The sequence below is a fragment of the Gorilla gorilla genome, chromosome 11 (assembly GCF_029281585.2).
Source record: "Gorilla gorilla gorilla isolate KB3781 chromosome 11, NHGRI_mGorGor1-v2.1_pri, whole genome shotgun sequence".
Taxonomy (NCBI): Eukaryota; Metazoa; Chordata; class Mammalia; order Primates; family Hominidae; genus Gorilla; species Gorilla gorilla.
In genome coordinates this window covers 33,738,075-33,765,579 of record NC_073235.2, presented here as the reverse complement: position 1 = coordinate 33,765,579, position 27,505 = coordinate 33,738,075, and the positions used below count along the sequence as shown (strand labels likewise).

The 27,505-nt window shown below is 42.6% G+C and overlaps 1 long non-coding RNA gene across 1 annotated transcript; it reads right to left on the bottom strand.

The window, feature by feature from the left end:
- Positions 1-10,104: 10,104 nt before the first annotated feature.
- LOC109028415 (uncharacterized) lies at positions 10,105-22,705 on the bottom strand. The gene is made up of 5 exons (XR_008677870.2): positions 22,107-22,705; positions 20,124-20,280; positions 12,650-12,740; positions 12,163-12,299; positions 10,105-11,419 (listed from the first exon to the last, which is right to left on the bottom strand). It is a non-coding gene; the product is annotated as an uncharacterized lncRNA (long non-coding RNA).
- Between the last annotated feature and the right edge of the window lie 4,800 nt (positions 22,706-27,505).

Here is a 27,505-nt window from a genome sequence, read left to right as displayed (position 1 = left end):
CACCCCAATGGTTAAATCATCTTTCACCAGGCCCATCTCCAACATTGAGAATTATATTTAAATATGAGATTTGGGAGGGGACACACATTCAAACCCTATCAGAGGAGTCTTTATGCTTTTTCCAATATAACATTATAACATTGGCAAAAAAAAAAAAGTAATTTGCCTTCTTTTCCAATTGGGATGCATTTTATTACTTTCTCCTGTCTGATTCCTCCAGATGGGACTTTCAGCATTATGTTGAATAACAGTGGTAAAAGTGGACATTCTTGTCATCTTCCAGATTTTAGAGGAAAGGCTTTTAGTTTTTCCCCACTTAGTGTGATACTAGCTGTGGGTTTGTCATATATGACTTTTATTATGTTGAGGTATGTTCATTCCATACCAAGTTTTCAAAGGGTTTTTTATTATTAAAGAATATTAAATTTTATCAAATTTTTTTAGCATAATTGAAATGATTATATGAATTTTGTCCTTGTTTTTTGTTTAGTTTTGTTTTGTTTTTTGTTTTTTTTTTTGAGATGAAGTCTCCCTCTGTCACCCAGACTGGAGTGCAATGGCATGATCTCAGCTCAATGCAAACTCTGCCTCCCTGGTTCAAGTGATTCTCCTTCTTCAGCCTCCCAAGTAGCTGGGATTACAGGTGCTCACCACCATGCCCGGCTAATTTTTGTATTTTTAGTACAGATGGGGCTTTGCCATGTTGGCCAGACTGGTTTCAAACTCCTGACATCAGGTGATCCGCCCACCTCAGCTTCCCAAATTGCTGGGATTACAGGTGTGAACCACTGTGCCTGGCCCGTTCATTCTCTTTATGTGATCTGTAACATTGATTGATTTGCTTGTTGAACCATCCTTGCATCCCTGGGATAAATCCCACTTGGTCATTATGAATTACCTATTTATGTATTGTTTAATTCAGTTTGCTAGGTGTTTTGCAAATTTTTGCACCCATATTCTCAGATATGGGCCTGTAGTTTGCTTTTTGAAATGTGTGTTTGTCTGGTTTTGATATCAGGGTAATACTAGCCTCAAAGAATGAGTTCGGAAATGTTCTTTCCTTCTCTACTTTTCAGTCTGGTCCTACAGACTTTTTCATTAAGGCTTTAATTTTGTTAATCATTATTGGTCTGTTCAGGTTTTAGATTTTTTCCTAGTTCAATCTTGGTAAGTTGTGTGTGTCTAAGAATTAATTTCCTCTAGGTTTTCTAATTTGTTGGCATACAATTGCTGATAGTATTCACTAATGATCCTCTGCTTTTCTGAAGCATTACTTGTAATGTCTCCTTTTTCACCTCTGATTTTACTAATTTGTATCTTTTCTGTTTTTCAGTTGGCCTGTTTAAATATTTGTCAATTGTTTTACTTTTCAAAAAATCAACTTTTTCTTTCATTAATTCTTAACATTATTTTCATCATTTTAACTTTATCTACTTCTGCTCTAATCGTTACTATTTCTTTTCTAATTTGGGGTTAGGTTTGGTCTTTTTATTCTAATTAATTAAGATGTATTTTTAGGTTATTTATTTGAAGACTTTCTGTTTTTTATGTAAGCACTTACAGTTATAAATTTGCCTTTTATAACAGTACCTCTTTTACTATATTCCATAGGTTTTTCTATGCTATGTTTCCATTATCATTTGTTTCAAGAAATTTTTCTATTTTCTTCTTAACTTTTTTATTGACCTACTAATCATTCAGGAGCATATTGTTTAATGTCCATGTGTTTGTATAGTTTCTTAAATTCCTTTTTTAATTGATTTCTAGTTTTATCCCCTGTAGTCAGAGAAAATGCTTGATATTACTTCAATTTTTTGGAATGTTTTTAGACTTGTTACTTAACATATGGTCTATCCTTGAAAATAACCCATGTGCTGAGGAGAAGAATGTGTATTCTGCAGCTGTTGGAAGAAATTTTCTGTAAATATCTATTAGGTTCATTTGTTCTATGGTACAGATTCAGTCTGATGTTTCTTTGTTTATTTTCTGTCTGGAAGGTCTATCCAATGACTAAAGTGGGGTGTTGAAGTGTCCAGCCATTATTGTATTGAGGTCTCTTTCTTTAGCTCTTGTAATACTTGCTTCATTTATCTAGATGCTTTAGTGTTGGGAGCATATATATTTTCAATTATTATATCCCCTTGAGAATCGATCTCTTTATTACTATATAATGACCTTTTAATTTCTTCCTACAGTCTTTTGTTGAAATCTATTTTTATCTGGTATAAGTATGGCTATTTCTGCTTTTTTTGGTCTCTATTGGCATGGAATAACTTTTTCCATCCTTTTATTTTCAGTCTAAGTGTATCTTTATAGGTAAAGTGTGTTTTTTCTGGTAGGTCACAGATTATTGCTCTGCTTCTCTATCCATTCATCCACTATTTTTCTTTTGACTGGAGTATATAGTTCATTTAAATTCAATGTTATCTGTGATAAGCACTTACTCTTGCCATTTTTTATTTGTTTTCTGATTGATTTTTGTCCCCTCTTCCTTCTTTGCTTTCTTCCTCTCTTCTTTTTAGTGAAGGGGATTTCTCCTGAATTATAATCTAATTTCTTGCTTTTTACTTTTTGTACATCTGTGGTACACTTTTTGACTTGAAATTACCATAAGGCTTGAAAATAATATAATACATGATTTTAGACTGTGGACAATTTAACACTGATTGCATAAACAAAGAAACAAGCAAAACAGAGGTTGGAGCCAAGATGGCCGAATAGCAACAGCTCCAGTCTACAGCTCCCAGAATGAGGGACACAGAAGATGGGTGATTTCTGCATTTCCAAATGAGGTACTGGGATCATCTCACTGGGAAGTGTCAGACAGAGGGTGCAGCACAGTGGGTACAGTGCACTGAGCATGAGTAGAAGCAAGGTTAGACATCACTTCATCCGGGAAGCACAAGGGGTCAGGGAATTCCCTTTTCTAGTCAAAGAAAGGGGTGACAGAAGACCAAATCTAAGTCCGATTGGTGTACCTGAAAGTGATGGGGAGAATGGAACTAAGTTGGAAAACAATCAGCAGGATATTATCCAGGAGAACTTCCCCAATCTAGCAAGGCAGGCCAACATTCAGATTCAGGAAATACAGAGAATGCCACAAAGATACTCCTTGAGAAGAGCAACTTCAAGACACATAATTGTCAGATTCACCAAAGTTGAAATGAGGAAAAAATGTTAAGGGCAGCCAGAGAGAAAGGTCAGGTTACCCACAAAGGTAAGCCCATCAGACTAACAGCTGATCTCTCAGCAGAAACTTTACAAGCCAGAAGAGAGTGGGGGCCAATATTCAACATTCTTAAAGAAAAGAATTTTCAACCCAGAATTTCATATCCAGCCAAACTAAGCTTCATAAGTGAAGGAGAAATAAAATACTTTACAGACAAGCAAATGCTGAGAGATTTTGTCACCACCAGGTCTGCCCTAAAAGAGCTCCTGAAGGAAGTGCTAAAAGTGGAAAGGAACAACCGGTACCAGTCACTGCAAAGATGCCAAATTGTAAAGACCGTTGATGCTAGGAAGAAACTGCATCAACTAACGAGCAAAATAACCAGCTAACATCATAATGACAGGATCGAATTCACACATAACAATATTAACCTCAAATGTAAATGGACTAAATGCTCCAATTAAAAGACACAGACTGGCAAATTGGATAAACAGTCAAGACCCATCAGTGTGCTGTATTCAGGAAACCTATCTCATGTGCAGAGACACACACAGGCTCAAAATAAAGGGATGGAGGAAGATCTACCAAGCAAATGGAAAACAAAAAAAGGCAGGAGTTGCAATCCTAGTCTCTGATGAAACAGATTTTAAACCAGCAAAGATCAAAAGAGACAATGAAGGCCATGACATAATGGTAAAGGGATCAATTCAACAAGAAGAGCTAATTATCCTAAATATATATGCACCCAATACAGGAGCATCCAGATTCATAAAGCAAGTCCTTAGAGACCTACAAAGAGACTTAGACTCCCACACAATAATAATGGGAGACTTTAACACTCCACTGTCAATATTAGACAGATCAATGAGACAGAAAGTTAACAAGGATATCCAGGAACTGAACTCAGCTCTGCACCAAGCGGACCTAATAGGCATCTACAGAACTCTCCACCCCAAATCAACAGAATATACATTCTTTTCAGGACCACACCACACCTATTCCAAAATTGACCACATACTTGGAAGTAAAGCACTCCTCAGCAAATGTAAAAGAACAGAAATCGTAACAAACAGTCTCTCAGACCACAGTGCAATGAAACTAGAACTCAGGATTAAGAAACTCACTCAAAACCGCTCAACTATATGGAAACTGAACAACCTGCTCCTGAATGACTACTGGGTACATAACGAAATGAAGGCAGAAATAAAGATGTTCTTTGAAACCAACGAGAAAAAAGACACAACATACCAGAATCTCTGGGACACATTCAAAGCTGTGTGTACAGGGAAATTTATAGCACTAAATGCCCACAAGAGAAAGCAGGAAAGATCTAATATGGACACCCTAACATCACAATTAAAAGAACTAGAAAAGCGAGAGCAAACACATTCAAAAGCTAACAGAAGGCAAGAAATAACTAAAATCAGAACAGAACAGAAGGAAATAGAGACGCAAAAAACCCTTCAAAAAATCAATGAATCCAGGAGCTGGTTTTTTGAAAAGATCAACAAAATTGATAGACCACTAGCAAGACTAATAAAGAAGAAAAGGGAGAAGAATCAAATAGATGCAATAAATAATGATAAAGATGATATCACCACCGATCCCACAGAAATACAAACTACCATCAGTGAATATTATAAACACCTCTGCAAATAAACTAGAAAATCTAGAAGAAATGGATAAATTCCTTGACACATGCACCCTCCCAAGACTAAACCAGGAAGAAGTTGAATCTCTGAATAGAACAATAACAGGCTCTGAAATTGAGGCAATAATCAATAGCTTACCAATCAAAAAAGCCTAGGACCAGATGGATTCACAGCCGAATTCTACCAGAGGTACAAGGAGGAACTGGTACCATTCCTTCTGAAACTATTCCAATCAATAGAAAAGAGGGAATCCTCCCTAACTCATTTTATGAGGTCAGCATCATTCTGATACCAAAGCCGGGCAGAGACACAACCAAAAAAGAGAATTTTAGACCAATATCCTTGATGAACATTGATGCAAAAATCCTCAATAACATACTGGCAAACCGAATCCAGCAGCACATCAAAAAGCTTATCCACCATGATCAAGTGGGCTTCATCCCTGGGATGCAAGGCTGGTTCAATATACGAAAATCAATAAATGTAATCCAGCATATAAACAGAACCAAAGACAAAAACCACATTATTATCTCAACAGATGCAGAAAAGGCCTTTGCCAAAATTCAACAACATTCATGCTAAAAACTCTCAATAAATTAGGTATTGATGGGACGTATCTGAAAATAATAAGAGCTATCTATGACAAACCCACAGCCAATGTCATACTGAATGGGCAAAAACTGGAAACATTCTCTTTGAAAACTGACAGAAGACAGGGATGCCCTCTCTCACCACTCCTATTCAACATAGTGTTGGAAGTTCTGGCCAGGGAAATCAGGCAGGAGAAGGAAATAAATGGTATTCAATTAGGAAAAGAGGAAGTCAAATTGTTCCTGTTTGCAGATGACATGATTGTATATCTAGAAAACCCCATTGTCTCAGCCCAAAATCTCAAGCTGATAAGCAACTTCAGCAAAGTCTCAGGATACAAAATCAATGTGCAGAAATCACAAGCATTCTTATACACCAATAACAGACACACAGAGAGCCAAATCATGAGTGAATTCCCATTCACAATTGCTTCAGAGAGAATAAAATACCTAGGAATCCAACTTACAAGGGATGTGAAGGACCTCTTCAGGGAGAGCTACAAACCACTGCTCAATGAAATAAAAGAGGTTACAAACAAATGGAAGAACACTCCATGCTCATGGGTAGGAAGAATCAATATTGTGAAAATGACCATACTGCCCAAGGTAATTTAAAGATTCAATGCCATCCCCATCAAGCTACCAATGTCTTTCTTCACATATTTGGAAAAAACTACTTTAAAGTTCATGTGTTTACTCTTTCTATTTGAGATTTTTGCACCCCATAATTACCATATTATAATATTCAGTGTTTTTCCATGTGCTATTGCTAGTGAGTTCTGTACCGTCAGATGATTTCTTATTGCTCACTTACTTTTTTTCTTTGAGGTTAAGATATCCCTGTAGCATTTCTTGTAGGACAGGTCTGGTGTTAAAGATATCCCTCAGTTTTTGTTTGTCGGAAAAAGTTCTTATTTTTCCGTCAAGTTTAAAGGACGTTTTTGCCAGATACATTATTCTAAAGTAAAAGTCTTTTTTTCCTTCAGCTTTTTAAATATGTCATGCCAGTCTCCCAGCCTGTCAATTTTCCCCTGAAAAGTCTGCTGTCAGATTTATTGGAGTTCCACTGAATGTTATTTCTTTCCCTTCTCTCGATGCTTTTAGAATCATTTCTTTATCCTTAACTTCTGGGAGTTCAGTTAAGTGCCTTGAGGTGGTCTTCTTTGGGTTAAATCTGCTTTATGTTCTGTAACTTTCTGTTACTCGAATGTTGATATCAAATGCTGAGGAATTGTTTAATATTATTTAATATTATTTATTTAAATAAATGTTCAACTCATCTCTTTCAACCTCCTCTTTAAGACCAATAACTCTTAGATTTGCTATTTTGAGGCTATTTTTTAAATTCTATAGGCATGCTTTATTTTTTATTCTTTTCTATCTCCTCTGACTTTGTATTTTTAAATAGCCTGACTTCAAGTTCACTAAGTCTATCTTCTCCTTGGTCAATTATTTTAAGTAATTCTGATCCATTCTTCAGTATGACAATAGCATTTTAACTTCAGAATTTCTGCTTTATTCTTTTTATTTCAATCTCATTGTTAAATTTATCTGATAGAATTTTGAATTCCTTTTCTGTCTTATATTGTACATTTCTTTGAATTACCTCAACCAGCTATTTTGGATTTCCTGTATGAAAGGCCACATATCTCTGTTTTTCCAGGATTTGTCCCTGGTGCTTTATTTAGCTTGTTTGGTGAGGTAATGTTTTCCTGGATGGCCTTGATACTTGTAGATGTTCATCTGTATCTGGGCATTGAAGAGTTCAGTCTTTATTGTAGTCTTCACAGTCTGGGCTTGTTAGTGCCCATTATCTTTGGGAACACTTTCCAGGTATTCAAAGAAACTTGGGTCCCAAACCCAATAGCAAAGTAGTTTATGCAAACACATAGAGGTACTGCCTTGGTGGTCTTGGATTAATATCAAGAAAAATTCTGTTGATTTATCAAGTAGAGACTCTTGTTCTCTTCCCTTACTTTCTCTCAAATCAGCAGTCACTCTTTGTGTGCTGAGACATGTGAAGCTGGGGTTGGGGTAACATAAGCACTCCTGTGGCCACCACCACTGTGACTGTGCTGGTTCACAACTGAAGTAGGCACAGAACTTGGTCTCACGCAAGGCCCACTGCAAGCACTACTTGGCTACCCTATAAGTTTATTCAAAGCCTTAGGACTCTGTGATTAATAGGTGGCAAAGACAGCCAGGTTTGTGTCTCTGCCTATAGGGTGGCAAGTTCCCCTAGCCATGAGTGGGTCCACAGATGCTACCTGGGAGCCAGAGATTAAAGCATAGGATCTTCAAAATTTACCTGCTCTTCTATTTTATTGTAGCTAACCTGGCACTTAGGGAATAAGACAAAGTATTTTCTACTCTTCCTTCCCCTGTCTGCAGGCAGAAGAGCCTCTTCTATGACTGCCAACACTACTGGCCCATGGGGGCTTTCCACCATATCATCATCACTTTCTCACTTAAAGCCCAAGGACTCTTTAATTAGCTTGTGATAAATTCTGCAATGCCTGGGACTAGACATTTGGCCCAGGGCAAGTGCAGAAATGCTGACGAAGAAGACTCTAGGCCTGGACTCAGGGACTCTAAGAATCCGCTTGGTGCTCTACCCCACTGTGGTTGAGCTGGCATATCAGGTGCAACGCAGACGGCCCTTTACTTTCCCCCCTGCTTTTCTCAAACAGAAGGCTTTCACCATAGCTACCACAGCTAGAAATGTACTGGGTCACACCTGAAGTTAGCGCTTCTCAGAGTCCAATGCCCATGGTGTATTACCTGGTTGTCACTGTTTTTTATTCTGGGTACAGGGGTTCTTTAGTCAGCAGGTGATGAATTCTGCCAGGTCTTTACTGACATGGCAGCACTGAGTTTAATGAAAAGTCCTCCAGTCACTGTGCTCTCCCTCTCCCAAATTCACAGGTTTCTCTGTGTTTTGTGGCTGCTGCTAGGAGGGAGTGGGGGAGTGGTATTGTGAGCACTCCCTTAGCTTTTCTGGCTGCTGTCTCAGTAGACCCCATTCTCCCCACCCTCCACATTCCACTGGCTCTGAGCCCAGCTTGGAATATGAATTGCCTAATAATTGAAGTCCTTGTGGCCTAGACTGCCCTTAAGTTCTCTTAGAGTCCAATAGCCTGTCAACTCATGATGGCAAAGCTTGTAAAAACTCAAGCTCCCAACACTAGGATGGGAGGTTTTCCTCTTTCTAAGGCCAATAGAAGTGCTCCCCCCATTGGCAGATGTCAGCTGAGTACAGTCTGGTTCTGCTTTTCACTGTGACAGGGTAGTACTGAGTTTATTGCAAAGCCTCACAAACTATGCTCTCCCTCTCCCAAACATACTATCTCCGCACGATGTAGCCACTACTGGTGGTTGAAAAAGAGGTGGCATCCGTGCTTCTAGACCGTCTTTTATTTGTTTGTCTTTTCCAATATCTGTTTCAGTGATGTGAAGTTAATACCAGGTACTGTGATTGCTCACCCAATTTTTGGTCCCTTTGACAGTGCTTCTTGAATGTAGTGAGGTGTGAAAATTTGGTGTTTTTGTGTGGTGGGTGAGAATGTAGGCTTCTATTCTGCCCTCTTATTCTGTCTCTGCCTTAAATTTTTTTAGATTCAGGAAGTATATTTGCAGGTTTATTACATGGATATATTGTGTGATGCTGAGCAATGTGGGATATAATTGATCCCATCACCTAGGCAGTAAGCATAGCACTCATAGTTTCTCACCCCCTGCCCTCCTCCTTCCCTCCTTCATCTAGTGGTTCTCAGTGTCTATTGCTGTCATCTTTATATTCATGAGTACCCCATGTTTAGATCCTTCTTATAGGCAAGAACATGTGGTATTTGGTTTTCTGTTCCTGTATTAATTTCCCTAGGATAATGGCCTCCAGACGTATGCATGTTGCTGCACAGGACATGATTGTATTCTTTTTAATGTGGGCATAGTATTTTATGGTGTATATGTGACACATATTTCTATCCAATTTATTGATTCACACATAAGTTAATTCCATGCCTTCCCTATTGTGAATAGCAATATGACGCATATACAAGTGCATGTGGGGTTTCTTTTTGTAGAATTTTTAATTTTCTTTTGGATATATACTCAGCAATGGAAAGGCTGGTTGAATAGTACTTCTGTTTTAAATTCTTTGAAAAATCTCCAAACTGCTTTTCACAGTGGCTGAACTATTTACATTCTCACCAACAGTGTATAAGCATTTCATTTTCTCAGAAGTCTAACCAGAATTTGTTATTTTTTTTTACTTTTTAATAGTAGCCATTCTGACTAATATGAGATGGTATCTCATATTGATTTGCATTTCTCTGATGATTAGTGATGTTGAACATTAAGAAAACAACCCCATTAAAACATTGACAAGGGACATAAGCAGACACTTCTCAAAAGAAGACAAGCCGGGCACAATGGCTTACGCCTGTAATCCCAGCACTTTGGGAGGCCGGGGTGGGAGGATCACAAGGTCAGGAGATCGAGACCGTCCTGACTAACACGGTGAAACCCTGTCTCTACAAAAAATACAAGAAATTAGCCGGGCGTGGTGGCGGGCGCCTGTAGTCCCAGCTACTCAGCAGGCTGAGGCAGGAGAATGGCGTGAACCCAGGAGGCAGAGCTTGCAGTGAGCCAAGATCGCACCACTGCACTCCAGCCTGCATGACAGAGCGAGACTCCGTCTCAAAAAAAAAAAAAAAATTGAAGTGGGATTCTTTTTTTTTATTATTATTATTATACTTTAAGTTTTAGGGTACATGTGCACATCAGAGAAATGCAAATCAAAACCACAATGAGATACCATCTCACACCAGTTAGAATGGCAATCATTAAAAAGTCAGGAAACAACAGGTGCTGGAGAGGATGTGGAGAAATAGGAACACTTTTACACTGTTGGTAGGACTGTAAACTAGTTCAACCATTGTGGGATTCTTATTCTATCACAATAAGCTGCCTTTCCTTTGCAAATACAAAATCAAACCATTCGAAAAATCACTTTAATTGTAGGCATTGATAGTATGTTTCCCCTTCTCTATCTCCTTTCCTCTTTTGTAATTTTTTTTTCTGATCACTATGAATCCACTCAGCAGAGTAATCTCCATTCTTAATCTGTGTGAATTATGGTGATGAGCTAGTCAGCTCTCTTAAAATCACTAACAAAAAAGTTTTAAATTTCCTAGTTAGTAATAAATTTTTAGCTTGCCACAAGATACTCTTAGAACAAGGACTTCTGGTCCAGGCATTACGGATTACGATGATTAGTTCTCTGGATTTCTATAAGCTTTGAAATTAAGAGGTAAAAATATAAAATAAATTGGAGTTCATAATATTTATACATTTATTGGGTTTGTTAATTATTCCATAGGAAAACAGATGAAAGACTTTTGTAGAATTCAATTCTGCTTCACCTTACTTAGGGTTACAAGAAGGGAATTATATTGATGTAATTGACAGACTGAATTAACCTCAGTCATCACATGTGATTTTTCTAGAGTTTTTTTAATGGTGCTGACATTCTGTTCAATATGTCCATGCTTAGCTTGGGTTTCTGGGGGAGAGATGAGTAGCTAGTACCACCCATCTAAAACATAATGTTCATTAGTTGGAATAATAATGTGATGTGATAGTTTTCAAGATGATGCCCTCAGTTTCTTTCCTCCCTGCATGCACATGCTGCTCTTTACATTAACAGCTGGAGTCGAATCTCCCATTTCTTGAATTTGTGCTGGTCACAATGACTTGCTTTACCAATAGGATGGAGCAGAATTTGTATTCTAGGGCCTCCAAGGCTAGGTCCTAAGAAGCTTTGTAGTATTCGCCTGTGTGTCTTGGGACCAACTACCACGTTGTGAGCACTCCGGATAACACGGAGAGGTCAGATAGGCATCACACTCAGCAGCCAATATGCACTGCCAGCCACATGAGTGACCCGTCTAGGCTCTTTAGTCTAGTGGAGCTTTCAGGTGAGTTCAGCAGCAGCCAACCAACCGCAACTGCAAGAAAGACTCCAAAATAGAACTTTTGTAGTGCCCATCAACCCACAAAACCATGAGAAATAACATTATTTAAAATCACTGAAGAAATAATAACAATAAACTATATTAAACAATAAGTAATTCCTTAAGTTTTGGAATGGCTTACTATTCAGCAAGAGATAGCTAGAACAAGTACTAAATATTGCACAATACTGAATAAGTGTAAGTTTAGTTGTATAATATACTTCTACATTTTAAACCCATTGACATTTCTGGAAAGAGTGCAAAAGTGAGCACTGATTAAATGGTTTCCAAGAGAAGTTGTCTGTTGTATCTCAACATCATCATTTACCAATGGGAGCTGTATTTTGTTTTTGGAAAATATATATTTTAATGTTCATTTTTAAAAATATACTAATAATTTTTTAGAAAGGCATATGCTATTTTGAAAAAAATTTGAGCAAACCAGAGAAGTGTAAACTTTAAGGCTCTAATCATATTTATATGCTATTTAACCCATAAATCCAAAGTCTGATGACAAACATGTTTATCTAATACTGATATTTGGATAAATAAGTTAAACTAACAGTTTTCTATTTAAATGATAGGCTTATAATTGGTATGATGTTGAGATGGCTGCAGTGGATGGGCTCATCACCATAATAATATTTTCTCTTTAATAGTTTTTTAGAATATTAAGAGAGAACCAGAGAGTCTAAAACTGGGTTACACAGCAGTAATAAAATCAGAGTGACACTTACTTTGCAGCAGCAGGACTGGAATTCTTGCTGTTGGGGTTGGTGGCAGCAAACTCAATTATGGGTGTCTCCTGCTTCATACTTGGATGGTGTGTTGGAACATTTCCTGTTTAGAACTTTCTAGCACTTCCTGACTAGAGCTGTTTAAAATAGAAACAAACCCCTCTGATTTTGAATTTAGCCTATTTATTGTTTTAATTTGTTCACATGTTTCTACCTTTTAGACTGTGGCTTTCTTGTAGACAGAAGTCGTATCTTATACCTCTTTTTCTTCAGCAGCAGTGTGCTTGGCACCGAGATGAATTGTCAGGTTCGTTGAATAAGTAAAGTAAAATTATACTAGAATTAAACTATTAAATTTATCAATTTTTCTCAGAAAATATATAGCTAAGTATGACGTATGAATCAATTCACTCACTGATTCAACAAACATTATTTAAGTGACTACAGTATGCTATGAGCTAGGAATATGGCAGTAAGCAAATCTCACCTTGTCTCAAACTTCAGTGGATCCAGGAGTCTAGAAGTTTAATTCTTGCTCAATCAGCAATTCCTTTTCACTGAAGACTTGACAAGAAGGTCTGAGAAGGCAAGAGTGTGTGAACTCAGCAGATGTTTGTGATGCACCTACTATGTGCCAGAAGCTGTAGTGTCACAGAGTCTGCCTGTGTCTCCTAGGAAAGGTGAAAACTAAGGACCATATTTTAAACAACAAATAACGCCAAGTATGCATTGTGATGGAGAGGGAAAGCGCTGGGTCCCAAGAGTATAAAAGGCACTAAGCCTAGCGTGGGGTCCAGGCGTCTCTGGCATAGTGCCTTCCTAGGTCGTGGTTGTCCCTCCTTGTTGCTCCTGCTGTCTTCTTCAGTTACATCTGCTTCTCTGCATTTCCTCATTTTACAGTGTGTGGGATGCAGTCATCTCTGAACAGGAATAGGCAACTGTGCACCTGTTATGCCATGTTTGATGCTCTGCATTGATGTACACTAGTCCCAGGTTTCCCTGGTGGACTGCTTGGGCCGTTCTTGTCATCTGGCTCTGAAGTCTTTGTTCACAGAGGCGCACTTGCCAGATGGGGAAGCCAGAGATCTGGGGTCCTCTGATGAGGCCACTGTATCCCTGCTTATCTTCCCTGACATACCTAACAGATGAAGCTCAGGTGGGCGATGCACCTCAGGCCACAGTGTGGACTGTTGTAACCAAGCGAGTTATAGAGGGACGCCACACTTTGAGACAAATTAAGGGGTCCTTTATTAGCCGGCGACCGAGAGGCAGCTAACGCTCAAAATTCTCTTGGCCGTGAGGAAGGGGCTGGTTTTGTTTTTATTCTGTGGTCTAAATAGGGGAGGGGGAAGTTTAACTGAAACAATTTTTACAGAAGCAGAGCTGGCAAATTGTTAAAAAATTAATTGGTTACAAAAGCAGTTACAAAACAAATAAACAGTTCCAGGTGCAGGGGCTTAAACTATCACAAAAAGAGAAATGCAGGGGTTTTGCCTGACATTCACCGAGCGCGTCCCCAGGAGCTGCTGGTGCAGCTTGCCTCAGTATCTTATCAGTAAGTGCATTCCTGGATGTGCTTTGAGTCAGTTTACACTAGTTATGCCCTTAAGGGAGGGAGGTAATGGGGGCTGCACTTGAAGAAACTAAAATGGAGTCTGTCCAGCTCTCTCTCCGCTAGGAGAGAGTCACTCAGGTTAAAACAAGGTAGGGTATCACACGACCATGTACAATTCTTCAAACTCCAGCTTCAACTCTCTTTCTAATTGCTCTCTTAGGACAGTATATTTAGATCAGAGTAAATGAAAGTAATGTTATTAGGAGATAAGATTAAAATCGATCCCATTTGTAAAAAGGGAAGTAGATTATCTGTGAACTGTAATACTTTTTTTTAGTGAAGAATCACCTTAAAACTTGGAACCTGGATAGAAGATAATCCCTTCATTCTGCAAAAGTTTAGTAGCAAACTATATGCCAGGACTGTGCTAGGTACTAGGGATACATGGTTGAATATATAGTATAAGATGCCTTGGAGTGTCAGATAGTTTCATATAAATGGCTCATGCAGTATATAGACAGTGTGGTAAAAGGAGACTACTGAGATGCACAGAGGACAGACAATAAAGCGTCTTCGAATGGTAGATAAATGTGTTTGGACTTTTCACTCAGGGTTGTTGAAGTTTTTGAAGGTAAGTGGTCTCAGAGTTTTGGTGTTTTCAAGCCCTGGTAAGTACTTTGTTTCTAGCTGATGATTGGCCACCATTACTGATCATCTATTGGCTCTGTCTGATTCAGCAATCCCACCACTGAGTATTTATGCAAAGGAAAAGAAATCAATGTATCAGAAAGATAACTGTACTTGTGTATTTGTTGCAACACTATTCACAGTAGCACAGATATAAAATCAACCTAAATGTCCATCAACAAATGATTGGAGAAAGAAAATGTAGAAAATATACACAATGAAATACTATTCAGGCATAAAAAACAATAGAATCATAACTTTTGCAGACACATGGATGGAACTGGAGGCCATTGTTGTAAGTGAAGCAAGCCAGACACAGAGTAAACATCGTATTTTATCACTCATAAGCGGGTGCTAAAAGATGTGTAGGTATTGACGTAGAGAGTGGAATGACAATGGAGACTCAGCAGGGTGAGGGGATGGAAGGGTTGAACAGTGAGAAATTACTTAATGGGTACAATGTGCGTTATTCTGGTGATGGATACCTAAAAGCCCTGACTTCACCACTATGTCATCCATGCTTACAGCAAAATTGCACTTGGAACCCATAAATTTATACACAAAAAGTCTTAGACCTCTCTCTCTTCTCTCATAAGACTCAGAGCTCAGTGATCCCCTTCGATCTCCTCAGCCTGCTGAGTTTTGATTTTCCTACCTAAGGTGATTTTGGGCAGAGACAAGGGAGTGTTTCAGGAAGATGTTCTCAGGCACACGCTTCTAAAGAAACATAGGAGGCTCTTCTAGTGACCTTTATCTAGTCACTGCTTTAAGCAAGGAATAAAACATCTGTGGCTAAAATTCATAAAACTGTGTTTCCCACCCACCCTTCAGACCTGACAGAAGAGATTTTAGGATTTTAAGGGAACAGCTTTTTCCTGACCCAAAAGGGCACAGTAGTGCAAAGGCCAACATCACGTAAGTACCTTTTCCCCATCTGTAAAATAACTTTCAGGTACTATTCCCACAGCTGGAATCAGTACAATGTTTTGACTGAGGTATTGGAAAAGCCTATGAGCTCATTATCATTTGAACATATGAGTAATGGAAAATTTAGGCAGAATTTTATTTGAAAGGATTATTTATGCAATTTTTAATTAACTGATTTATATTGCGGTTATTTCAAACAATAAAAATCAGGTCATTGTGTTGTAAGCTAGAAATATGTACAATAACACATGGTCTTGATTATCTCGCATAATGAATTGAAGATTAAAGCAAAATAATTTATCTTAGGGAATTTTGTGACAGTTTCTCTTTCATTTTGCTTTAATAATGACTTCAAACTGTTGTACATATATAGAGAATGCCTGACTAAAGAGAATATTTTCGACTATTGTGCTATGTTTCTGTAACTTTTTAAGATCTAGAGGAACATATATTTAGTCTCAGTTAGCCAACTAAACGTTATGGAGTCAGCTTCCGTGTTATGTGCTGAGTGTTGAAGGAATGGTGGAGACAAGGCTGCTGCCCTCGCAGAGTCTGCGGAGAAAACCTGATGGAGTGTGGCAGGGAACATGCTGGGAGCATCCCAGGATGCCAAAAGCCCACACAGATGGAACACCTGCCTTAGAACCGGGGAGGGTCAGACAAGGAGAGGTGTCAGGAAAAACAAGGGAAGTTTAATCTGCAGGAATAGAAACACACTTGAGAAATCCATGGGGAATGAAAAGAGAATGGCTGAGCAGCAGCAGATTGTCAAAAAAGGAAATCAAGAAGGAGCAGCCAAAGAGGTTGTTGGAGAACCAGGAGAAAGAAGGTGACACTGAAGCCAAGGGAAGGAAAGTGTTTCAACATTTCTGGGAAAAAATGACATGCTCTGTCTTAACCTTGCTGTTTTATGAGTCACATAGCCACATTCCAGGTTCTGAGAAGTCCAGCACTAAAGATGTTTCTTTTAGTTTGCTTAACCCAGCATTTTTCAGAATAATCTGGGCTCAGTGTGAGTGTGTGTGCATGTGTTTGCCTGTGTGTTCTACTAATATCTCACTGAGGCTAGTGCCCTATACAACATAATTTTTAAAATACTGGTTTTATCCATCTTTTTGTTCAGCTGCAGCAATGCTTACAAAGGTCAACTTTGATCATGTGCCTTCGTTACTAAAGGAAACAAAACAAACTAATGAATAAAGCCCAGCCGGCAGTGGCTCCTCACTTCCTGTAGGATGGAGCCCACCTGGCTTGGCCTTGGTGCCCTCTGCTGACCTGGCCGTGCTGTCTTCTGCCTGCTGCTTTGCCTCCCCTTTCCTCCTGGAAAAGGTAGAGATCCTCTGAGTTTTGGCCCGTCTGGAACATGTGTCCATCCCCTCATGTGGCCCGTGTTTTCCTGAGTCCACTTTAATCTCGTTTAAGGGTATAGAACTTCCCTTAAAGCTCTTGGTCTGGTCTCACTCTGTGTGCTATCTTCCTGCCCCTTCTACAATGTACATACTTTACTGATACATTAATTATGCTGTACCAGCCGAGTTTTTTACTTCTATATCATTTTATATCATCTTATATCATCATCTTTTTTCTTAGACCTTACTTCAATTATTTATTCAGTCTTTCCACAATATAAATGCATGTCATATAATTTCATATTTATTTTCATTGGTGTTTATATATCTTTTCTGTAAAAATGGAGGCTTTCTAAATAGATCTTCATTAATGTTGGAAGAACAAGGTTTTAAGTCTTGGTCTCAGCCAAAAGGTGTTCCCTGCATTACCAGGAGGGAAAGAAACACTTGCATTGTTGCATTAGATATTCTTACAGAGAAAGAGAACTATGTGTAATGGAAAATTGTGAACTTTGCCTCAGGGAGACCAGGTTGATTCACTGAGAAAGTTTGAATTGGTTTAGAAAGCATAGTTCTGAGTTTTCTAGAAGGACAAAAGTTAGAGTAGGGCATAAGAAGTAATGCCCATATCGAAAAATTAGAAATATCTCAAATTAACAACCTAACATCACAACTGAAAGAATTAGAGAATCAAGAAGAACTCAACCACAAAGCTTATAGAAGACAAGAAATAACTAAAATCAGAGCTGATTAGAAAGAAATGGAGACATTTAAAAAAGTTCAAAAGATCACTTAATCAAGGTTTTTTGAAAAAATTAATAAGATTGATAGGGCACTAGATAGACTAATAAAGAAGAAAAGAGAGAAGATTCAAATAAACAAAATTAGAAATGATGAAGGGAATGTTACCACTGACCCCAGAGAAATAAAAATAACAACCAGCAACTACTAAGAGCACCTCTATACACACAAACTAGAAACCCTAGAAGAGATTAATAAATTCCTGGACACATATACTCTCTCAAGACTGAACCAGGAAGAAATTCAGTCTCTAAGCAGACCAATTATGAGCTCCAAAAATTGAATCCATAACAAATAGCCTATCAACTCCCCAAAAAAGCCCAGGACCTGATAGATTAACAAATTTTAACACATGTACAAAGAAGAGCCAGTACCAGTCCTATTGAAACTATTTCAAGAAATAGAGGAGGAGGGACTCTTCCCCAACTTGTTCTACGAGGCCAGAAACATCCTGATACCAAAGCCTGGCAGTCACACAACAAAAAAAGAAAACTTCAGGCCAGTATCCTTAATGAACATCCATTCAATAATCCACAAGAAAATACTTGCAAACTGAATCTAGCAACACATCAAAAGGCTAATTCACCATAGTGAAGTAAGCTTCTTCCCTGGAATGGAAGGTTGGTCCATCATGGGCAAATCAATAAAATGTGATTCATAACATAAATAAAACTAAAGATAAGAACCACGTGATTGTCTCAACAGATGCAGAAAAGGCTTTCAGTAAAATTCAACAAAACCTTCATGTTAAAAATTCTCGATAAATGAGGTATCAAAGGAACATACCTCAAAATAATAAAGGCCACCTATGACAAAATCACAGCCAACATTATACTAAATGGGCAAAATCTGGAAGCATCCTCCTTGAAACCCACACAAGACAAGGATGCCCTCTCTCACCACCCCTATTCAACATAGTATTAGAAGTCCTTTCTGGAGCAATCAGACAAGAGAAAGAAACAAAGCATATTTAAATAGAAAGAGATGTCCAACTACCTCTGTTTGCAGACAACATAATTCTCTATCTAAACCCTATAGTTGTGACCCAAAACTCCTTAAGCTGATAAACAACTTCCACAAAGTTTCAGGACACAAAATCAATGTACGAAATTTGCTAGCATTCCTATTCACCAAGAAGAGCGAAACTAAGAGCCAAATCAGAGAGGCAATTTTATTCACAATTTCCACAAAAAGAATAAAGTACATACGAATACAGCTAACCAGGGAGGTGAAAAATCTCTACAATGAAAATTACAAAACACTGCTCAAAGAAGTCAGAGAAGACACAAATAAATGAAAAATCATTCCATGTTAATGGAGAGAAAGAATTAATATCATTTAAATGGTTGTACTGTCCAAAGCTATTCCTATTAAACTACCAATGACATGCTTCACGGAAGTAGAAAAAAGCTATTTAAAAATTCATATAGAACCAAGAAAGAGCCTAAGTAGCCAAGGCAATCCTAAGCAAAAAGAACAAAGCTTGAGGCATCACATTACCCGACTTCAAACTATACTACAGCACTATAGTAACCAAAACAGCATGGTACTACTACAAAAACAGACACATACACCAGTGGAACAGAATAGAGAGGTTAGAAGTAAGACCACGTACCTACAACTATCTAATCTTTGACAAAGCTGGCAAAAACAAGCAATGGGGAAAAGATTCCCTATTCAATAAATGGTGCTGGGATAACTGGCTAGCCATATGCAGAAGATTGAAGGTGGGCTTCTTCCTTATACCATACACAAAAATCAACTCAAGATGGATTAAATACTTAAATTGAAAACCCAAAACTATAAAAGCCCTGGAAGACAACCTAGACAATACCATCCTGGACATAGAAAGAGGCAAAGATTTCATTATAAAGACACCAAAAACAACAAATAAAACTATTGACAAGTGGAATCTAATTAAACTTAAAAGCTTCTGCTCAGCAAAAGAAATTATCAATAGAGTGAACAAACAACCTATAGAATGAGGAAAAAATATTTACAAACTACGTATCTGACTAAGATCTAATATTTAATATAAGGAACTTAAATTTACAAGAGAAAAACAAAAAAACCCTATTAAAAAGTGGCCAAAGCCCTGACTTCTGAATGGCACTTCTGGACCCAGCCAGGGACTGAGGGATCTCACTGCCCTAAAGGAAAGAACACAGGCCTGTCTGGCTTTGCCACCTGCTAATTGTAGAGACCAAAGGCCTTGAGTGAACATAGGCAGTCGTCAGAAAGTGCATGCAGCAGGACTTGAGCAAGACCCGTGCTGTGCTAGCTTCAGGTCTGATCCAGGACAGTCATAGTGATGGTGACCAGGGGTGCTTGTGTCTTTCTTCTCCCAGCTTTAGGTGGCTTAGAACAGAGAGAAAGACTCTGCAACTTTGAGAGAAAATAAGGGTAGGGAAAAAGAGTCTCTGGCTAGTAAAACAGAAAATTCTCCTGGATTTTGTTGAAGGCTGTCAAGGTGGTACTTCTCTGAGTCTGGAAGAATTACAGCATTATTGGGTATAAGGTGCCCCATAAAGCAGATATGGCTTAGACCACAACACCCAACTCTTTTCAAATATGTGAAAAGCCTTCCCAAGAAAGACAGCTACAAATAAGCCCAGACAGTGAAGACTACAATAAATACTCACCTTTTCTCTCTTTAAATTTTATTTTTTAAACCTCTGATATGGTGCTGCATGCCCAAGATTTTAATGTCCAGACACTGAAGAACATCTACTAGCATCAACACCATCCAGGAAAACATGACTTCACCAAGGGAAATAAATAAGGCACCTTGGACAAATCCTAGAGAAAAAGAGATGTGTGATGTTTCAGACGGAGAATTCAAAATAGCTGTATTTAAAAAAAAAAAAAACTGAAAGAAATTTAAGATAACAAAGTAAAGAAATTCCAAATTTTATCAGCTAAACTCAACAAAGAGATTGGAATAGTTACAGCAAATTAAGCAGAAATTCTGAGCTGAAAAATGCAATTGGCATGCTGAAGAACGCATTAGAGCCATGTAATAGCAGAATGGATCAAGCGAAGAAATAGTGAGCTTGAACACAGGCTCTTTGAAAATACATAGAAGAGACAAAAGAAAAAGAATAAAAACAAAAAATCATGCCGACAGGATCTAGAAAATAGCCTCACAAAGACAGATCTAAGAGTTATTTGTTTTAAAGAAGATGTAGAGAAAGAGGCAGGGGAGGATCTAGAAAATAGCCTCAGAAAGACAGATCTAAGACTTATTGGTTTTAAAGAAGATGTAGAGAAAGGGGCAGGGGTAGAAAAATTTATTCAAAGGGATAATAACAGAGAACTTTCCAAACCTAGAGAAAGATATCCATATCCAACTACAAAAATGTTATAGAACATTAAGCAGATTTAACCCAAAAAAGACTACTTCAAAGCATTCAATAGATCTTCCAAAAGTCAAAGATAAAGACAAGTTCTAAAGGAAGAAAGAGAAAAGAAACAAATAACATACTGGGGAGCTCCAACACGTCTGGCAGCAGACTTTACAGTGGAAACTCTACTGGCCAGGAGAGAGAAGCAATAAATATTTAAAGTACTAAAGGAAAAAACTTTTAACTTAGAATAGAATATACAGTGAAAATTTTCTTCAAATAAAAAGAATACTGACTTTTTCAGACAAACAAAAGCTTAAGTATTTTATGAATGCCATACCTGTCCTAAAGGAATGCTAAAGGGAGTACTTCAATCAGGAAGAAAAGGACATTAACGAGCAATAAATGATCACCTAAAAGTAGAAAAAAATCCTCAATGCTAATAGGATAAAAAACAAAACAGAATATTATAACACTATAGATGGGTGGTGTGTAAACTACTCTTATTCAAAGTAGGAATACTAAATAATATTCAATCAAAAGTAATAACTACGACAACATTTCAAGACACAGCACAATAAAATATAAATAGAAACACAAAAAGTTAAAAAGTTAAGGGATGAGCACGACCCGTCCTGAGCCGGCAGATGTGGTGGAAGCTCCGGAGCTCGGGAGCTCGCGGAAGGACTGGAACGTGGACAGAAAGGAGGCCGCCCCGACAGCTGGAAGTCTGGGAAGGAGACAGAGGCCTCCGGCGCCCCCCAGCAACAGCAGTGCGGCGCCACATTGGTCCTGTGCCAGGCCTGGCCGCCGGTGATGGCGGGACTCTCTGGGAGGCCAGCGGTGCTCGGGTGTAGAGGGAGACAGCTGCCCGGGGGCACGGGCGAGCGCCTCTGGGGGTCCCGGATCCGAGACCCGTGGCCCTGGGGTGGCGGTGACGCCGGGAGTCGTGCGGGCTTGGCTGGGCCGGGCTCTTGGGGCAGCCAGGCGCCACTGCTGGCGTCTAGGCCACACCACCCTGAACGCGCCCGCTCGCCTCCGATCTGTTGAAGCTAAGCAGGGTCGGGCCTGGTTAGTACCTGGATGGGATTCCGCCTGGTAATAGCGGGTACGGTAGGCTTTTGGCTTCCCGCTCCCTCCCTCTTTCCCCCTTTTGTCTCCGTGCTTCCCAACTGCCCCCCCGCCTCTGCTCCCCCTTGACCGCCCCCGCGCCCCAGCGGAAGCCCAGGATCTCCTCCTGAAGATCCGCCACTGCAGCACCGCCAGGCAGCAGCATCCCACCTTTTCCGACTCGCGGCAGCCCCACCAGGAGCCCGGCTCCAACCCGGGCGGGACGGGAACGACCCCGAGGGCGCAGGCGCGGGTTCCCTGAGGTCCCAGGTGTCTTCACGCTCCCCGGACTCCCAGGCAATTCTATTCATTCATCCAGCGACGCGGCAACCGTCCAAGCCGGGGGAAGGGGCGGGCAGGGACAGCGGGTCCCACAGACCCCAGCGAAGACCTCCGCTCCAGAACCCGTGGGCTGATTTCCCCAGGGGAAGGACATTGTCTTCACCAGCCACAAGGAAATCCGTCCCTGTGCACCCGGTTTCCCAATGCCACAGACTTCGTGTGAACTCCAGTCCTGAGGACAGGAGAGAGACCCAGGGCTCGTCCCGTGGACACGCTCGGTGCCACTGCTCCCACCAGACAAACCAGCACACTCTACAAATCTCGGGGCCCACGGCACCAAGGAGACAGAAGGAAGCAAACAAAGGAAGGACCTTCTGAAACGCACACCCAAAGCAACCAACCAATTCAAGAAAAAAAAAAAAAAGTCTCAGGGCTCCGTTGGTTTTCCTGGGTGGGGGGCCCTGACCCCCTGTTCTAGCCAGGCCCAAACACCCTCCACCCCACCCCGGCCTGCTGAAAGGTGCCCTGTCTACCTGAGCAGAGCCTCCCTCTCCAAGGCTCTGTCGCTGTCACTCTACAACTCCCTCACCCTCTCCCTTTCTCTACCTCCTCCTCCACCTCGCTCTCTACTGTGGCGCTCTCTCTTCCCCCCTCTGTCTCGCCTCCCCCTTCTCTGTCTCTCTCTCTATTGCTGTCTCTCTGTCCCCCTGGTTCTATTTCTCCATCCCTTTCTCCCTTGCTCTCCTTCTGTAGCAGGAGGAGCTGCAGACAAAACCCCTCAGACACCGAGTTGTAGAAGGGAGGGCTTTATTCAGCTGGGAGCATTGGCAGACTCACGTCTCCAAAAACCTAGCTCTCTGAGTAAGCAATTCCTGTCTCTCTTAAGGGCTTACAACTCTAAGGGGGTCCGTGTGAGAGGTTCGTGATGGATTGAGGAAGCAGAGGGTACGTGACTGGGGGCACCATGCACCGGGAATTACATCAGAACAAAACAGGACAGGGATTTTCACAGTGCTTTTCTATACAATGTCTGTAATCTACAGATAACATAATCGAGTAGGTCAGGGGTCGATCTTTAACTACCAGGCCCAGGGTGTGGCGCAGGGCTGTCTGCCTGTGGATTTCATTTCTGCCTTTTAGATTTTACTTCTTCTTTCTTTGGAGGCAGAAATTGGGCATAAGACAAAATGAGGGGTGGTCTCCCTTCAAGCTCTCTGTGTCTGTGTCTTTGTGTGTCCGTGTGTGTGTGCCCGGTTGTGGTGTGTGTGTCTGCGCGCGTACACCCGTGTGTATCCGTGTGTGTGACAGGGTGGGTTTGCTCGCGGTAGTGGTAGGGTGTGTCTGGGTGTCCGTCAGCCCCTCTTTCCCGGGATGAGGCTGCCGGAGCTCTAGTGCTAGCATGGGGCAAAGAAGAGCCTTCCTGCCCAGTTGGCCACGGCGGGTCCTCGGCGGGACAAGCGACGATGGTGTGGGCGTTGTGAGAAAAAGGGCCCGCGGGGCTGGGCCGGCTGTTAGACCCTGGGCAGCCCTGGCGGCTCTGGGTGTGTGGGGCAAGAGGGGGCCTTGCAGGAGGGGCGGCCAAGAATCCAAAATAATTTTTCCATGGCAAGGCGGAGGACCGGAGGGGACCCCAGGACCCTGGGCCCTGGGCCCTGACGCCTCAGAGCACACCCCGTCCTGAGCGGGCCCCAGGTGTTGGAAGCTCTGGAGCTCGAGAGCCTGGGGAACGCCTGGAGTGTCAGCGAGAGGGTGGCCGCATGGAGAGTCCAGAGCCCTGGCAGGGGATGGAGGCCTCTGGCGCCGCGTCGGTCTCGCGCGTGGTCTGGCCGCCAGTGACAGCGGGACGCTCTGGGAGGTCGGCAGAAAGTGCAGCGAGACGACTGGTGGTGCTTGGGCGTAGAGGGGGAGAGCAGCCCGGCCACGGGCAAGCGGCTCCGGGGTGCCTGATCCCAGCCTCGCGGCCCCGGGTTGGTGGTGACGCCTGGAATCAGGCGGGCATAGCTGGACCGGGGTCTTGGGCCAGCCAGGCGCCACTACCATTGTCTACAGCCATACCACCCGGAAAACGAGAGAGACCCAAGCCGCGGCCCGTGGGCACGCTCAGCGCCACTGCTCCCGCCACAGTGACGGGCGCATTCGACAACTTTCAGGGCCCACAGCACCAAGAGGACAGGGAGGAGCCAACGAAGGAATGACGCTACGAAACGCACCCCCAAGGCCACCAACCAATCGAAGTAAAACACGTCTCAGGGCTCCGTTGATTTTCCCGCGGGGGCGGTCCTGCCCCCCTGTTCCAGCCCGGCCTAGTCAACCTCCACCCTACCCTGGCCAAAGGGGACCCTGTCTACCAGATAGAGCCTCCCTCTCCAAGGCTCTGTTGCTCTCCCTCTGAAGCTCCCTCACCCTTTCCCTTTCTCTACTTCCTTCTCCACCTTGCTCTCTCTCTCTCTCAATCTCCCCAGATCCTCTCTGTCTCTCTTTCGATGACTGTTTCTCTCTCTCCTTCCGTTTCTATCTCTCTATCTCTCTGTCCCTTGCTATCCTTCAAGCTGTCTGTGTCTGTGTGTGTGCTTGTGTTCCCGCGCGTGCGCCCCTGTGCGTCTGTGTGTTTGGGAGTGAGTTTGCCAGTGATTGTGGTGGGGAGTGTCTGGATGTCCATCAGTACCTTTGTCCCGGGGTCAGGCTGCCAACTCTGTTGCCAGCGCGTGGGTGTCACAGTTGCCGTGATAGTCTCACACACGCAGGTGTGTGGATCTCGTTCATTTTCACGTAGACAACGAGAGCAAAACCACAGAGAAAAGAAACATCCTGTACATCACGGCCTGACAATGGATTCCTGTTTCCTGCAAAATGGGGAGTCTCCAATATAGCCTGTTTGAAAACTGGAAAGGAGAGCACCGACACAAAGCTGGTCTTCCAGGCATTCCTGGAAGTTTCTGGGACCCCCACAGAGCTCGGGCAACAAACAGTCAACATGGTCACGCTTTCGGGGGGGGGGCAGAAACTTGAACAACAGGCACATTTGCAGAGGACAAAGAAACGTGGAATCCAGAATCACGCTTCAGTTGGCCTCAGTGTGACTCCCGTGTGGATGGGACTATCCGCCTCGAGCTCTGTTGCAGGGCTCAACGTGGGGATATGTCATCTGTGAACCATGTGGATGAAAAACAGACAACCACCTGAGTCTCGGCTCATTGCTTTCTTGGGAATTCGCTCATTCCTTCGGAAACGGAATTGGTCTGAACTGCTCCGGGATGAAGTAACCCAGGCTGGCGATCCAGAGGGCCACTGATCGCCCCGCTGGCCAACGGGGCTTTGGGCTCAGCACTTAGCCCGCAATGGGAACCCAACATTTTCCCGGAGTGCTGGGTCCTGTTGCCTCTGGAGGCATAAGACCGTTTTTGTCTCTGCCTTCCATTCTCTGTTTCTTGCTCCTTTTGTCCCTCGGTCCATCCTTCCCTCTGTTCTTCCCTCCATCCCCAGGTTTTTTCCTCCCTTTCTCCCTCCCTCTTTCTCTCCCTTCCGGGGTCCCACCTTCCACCCATCCTCTCCTAGCTCCATCCTTCCATCTCACTCTGTCTCCGTTCCTGTCCTCATCTCTGTCTGCCTTCCCTCTTGCCTGGAAAGGGCAGCAACTCTGTTTGCACGGGGTCTCAGGTCTACATTTAGTTGCAAGGCCCTCCATGGTGCTGGCAAGGAGGCTGGCGGGACACGGGTTGGCAAGTGATGGTGAGCGAAGAGGCAGAGGAGTGGAGCCGCAGAAAGGAGAACTGGCCTGGCTTCTGCCACGGCCCAGTGTTTCACGGACTGAGGTCTCCGCCAACCCGACTGAAGAACGCGGGGAAAAAGGGATGAGAGCTCCGCCTGGGCTAGTTAGAAAACCCAGGCTGCTGCCTGGAAACCCGCGCATGCGCAGTAGACAGCCCACCTCTCGGTACCTGGACCGGCCCTGGGATCCCCGGGATGCTCATGAATTCTTTCTTGTCATTCTTGACAGCCCTCCTCTGTGTGGAGTCTCTCGCTGGACCTGGAACTCAGGGATCCTAGGCAGGTCAGCTGGAAGGGAAGACACGCCTCTCCATACCAAGCCTGAGGTTCACCGCGAAAGAGGCCGCCGCCCTGCCCCCACCCCTCCCCAACCCCGCTCCAACCTGCTCCTCCAGAAGAGCCCTGTGTTCTTCCTGGCTGAGGACTGGTTCCAGCAAAGCGTGCTCTTCCACGTCCTTCAGCTCCCCCAGTGGCGCCGGATCTAGGAAAGATTGTGCCTTTTGCTGAAACTTTGGGGTTGACAGGAGCTCATCTAACAGGCTGGAGGTGAGGGCAGACCAGCACCCGGGCTCCTGGAGCGGTTGGGAGGCGCCTGGCTGGCTGGCATCTGTGCTTGACGCGGAGGCCTCCGGGGTCACGAGCTCCGGAGGTGTAGGTGCCCCGTCTTCGGGTTCCCACACCGCCCTGGCGACCTGGGGCTCCAGCCCCACCACGGACTCCGGTGGGACGTGGGTGGCGCAAGCACACCTTGCCCCTGTGCCTCAGCTTGAGGGGGCCCAAGTTGTCCCACTGAGCATGCACCCAGCAGGCCGTCGCGCTGCGGGTTCCGGTCTTCTTGTCATTTGTTGGGGTGCGGAGACCACCAGGGAGTCTGAGCATGGGAGATCCCCAGTTCCAGAGGAGCCAGGGCAGCAAACACAAAGCCCCGCATGCCCGGGCAGGTTGGGAGAGTCCTTCTGCCTGAGCAGCCTGGCTGGGTTGGAGCAGGGCAATGGCCCTTGCTGCCTGGCTCACGAAAGCCCCCTGTGGGAGAGCCCAAGGCGCGCAGGGCATGTGGGGTGCGGGAAGCGCGGTTCCCCACACCCCAGTGTGGGTGAATTCGATAGAGGAGGGAGGAGGGTGACACCCACCGGGGGTGCTAATTAGTAACCACAGTGGCTTCAAAGAACTCAAATGAAAGGAAGACTTGCACGTCTCTCACCTTAAGTCCAGAGCTAGAAATTATTAAGCTTAGTGAAGATGTAGAATTTTCATAGCTAGAGAGAAGTCAATGCTTGGCTTCAAAACTTCTTTGAGGACCACTGCAGCTGGTGACTTTAAGTTACAGCCAGTGCTCACTGACCACTCTGAAAATCTCAGGGCCCTTAAGAATTATGCAAAATCTATTCTTTCTGTGCTCTAGAAATGGAACATCACTGTCTGGGTGACAGCACATCTGTTAATAGCATGGTTTACTGAATATATTAATCCCACTATTGAGACCTACTGCTCAGAAAAAAAAAAACAAAAAACAAAAAACG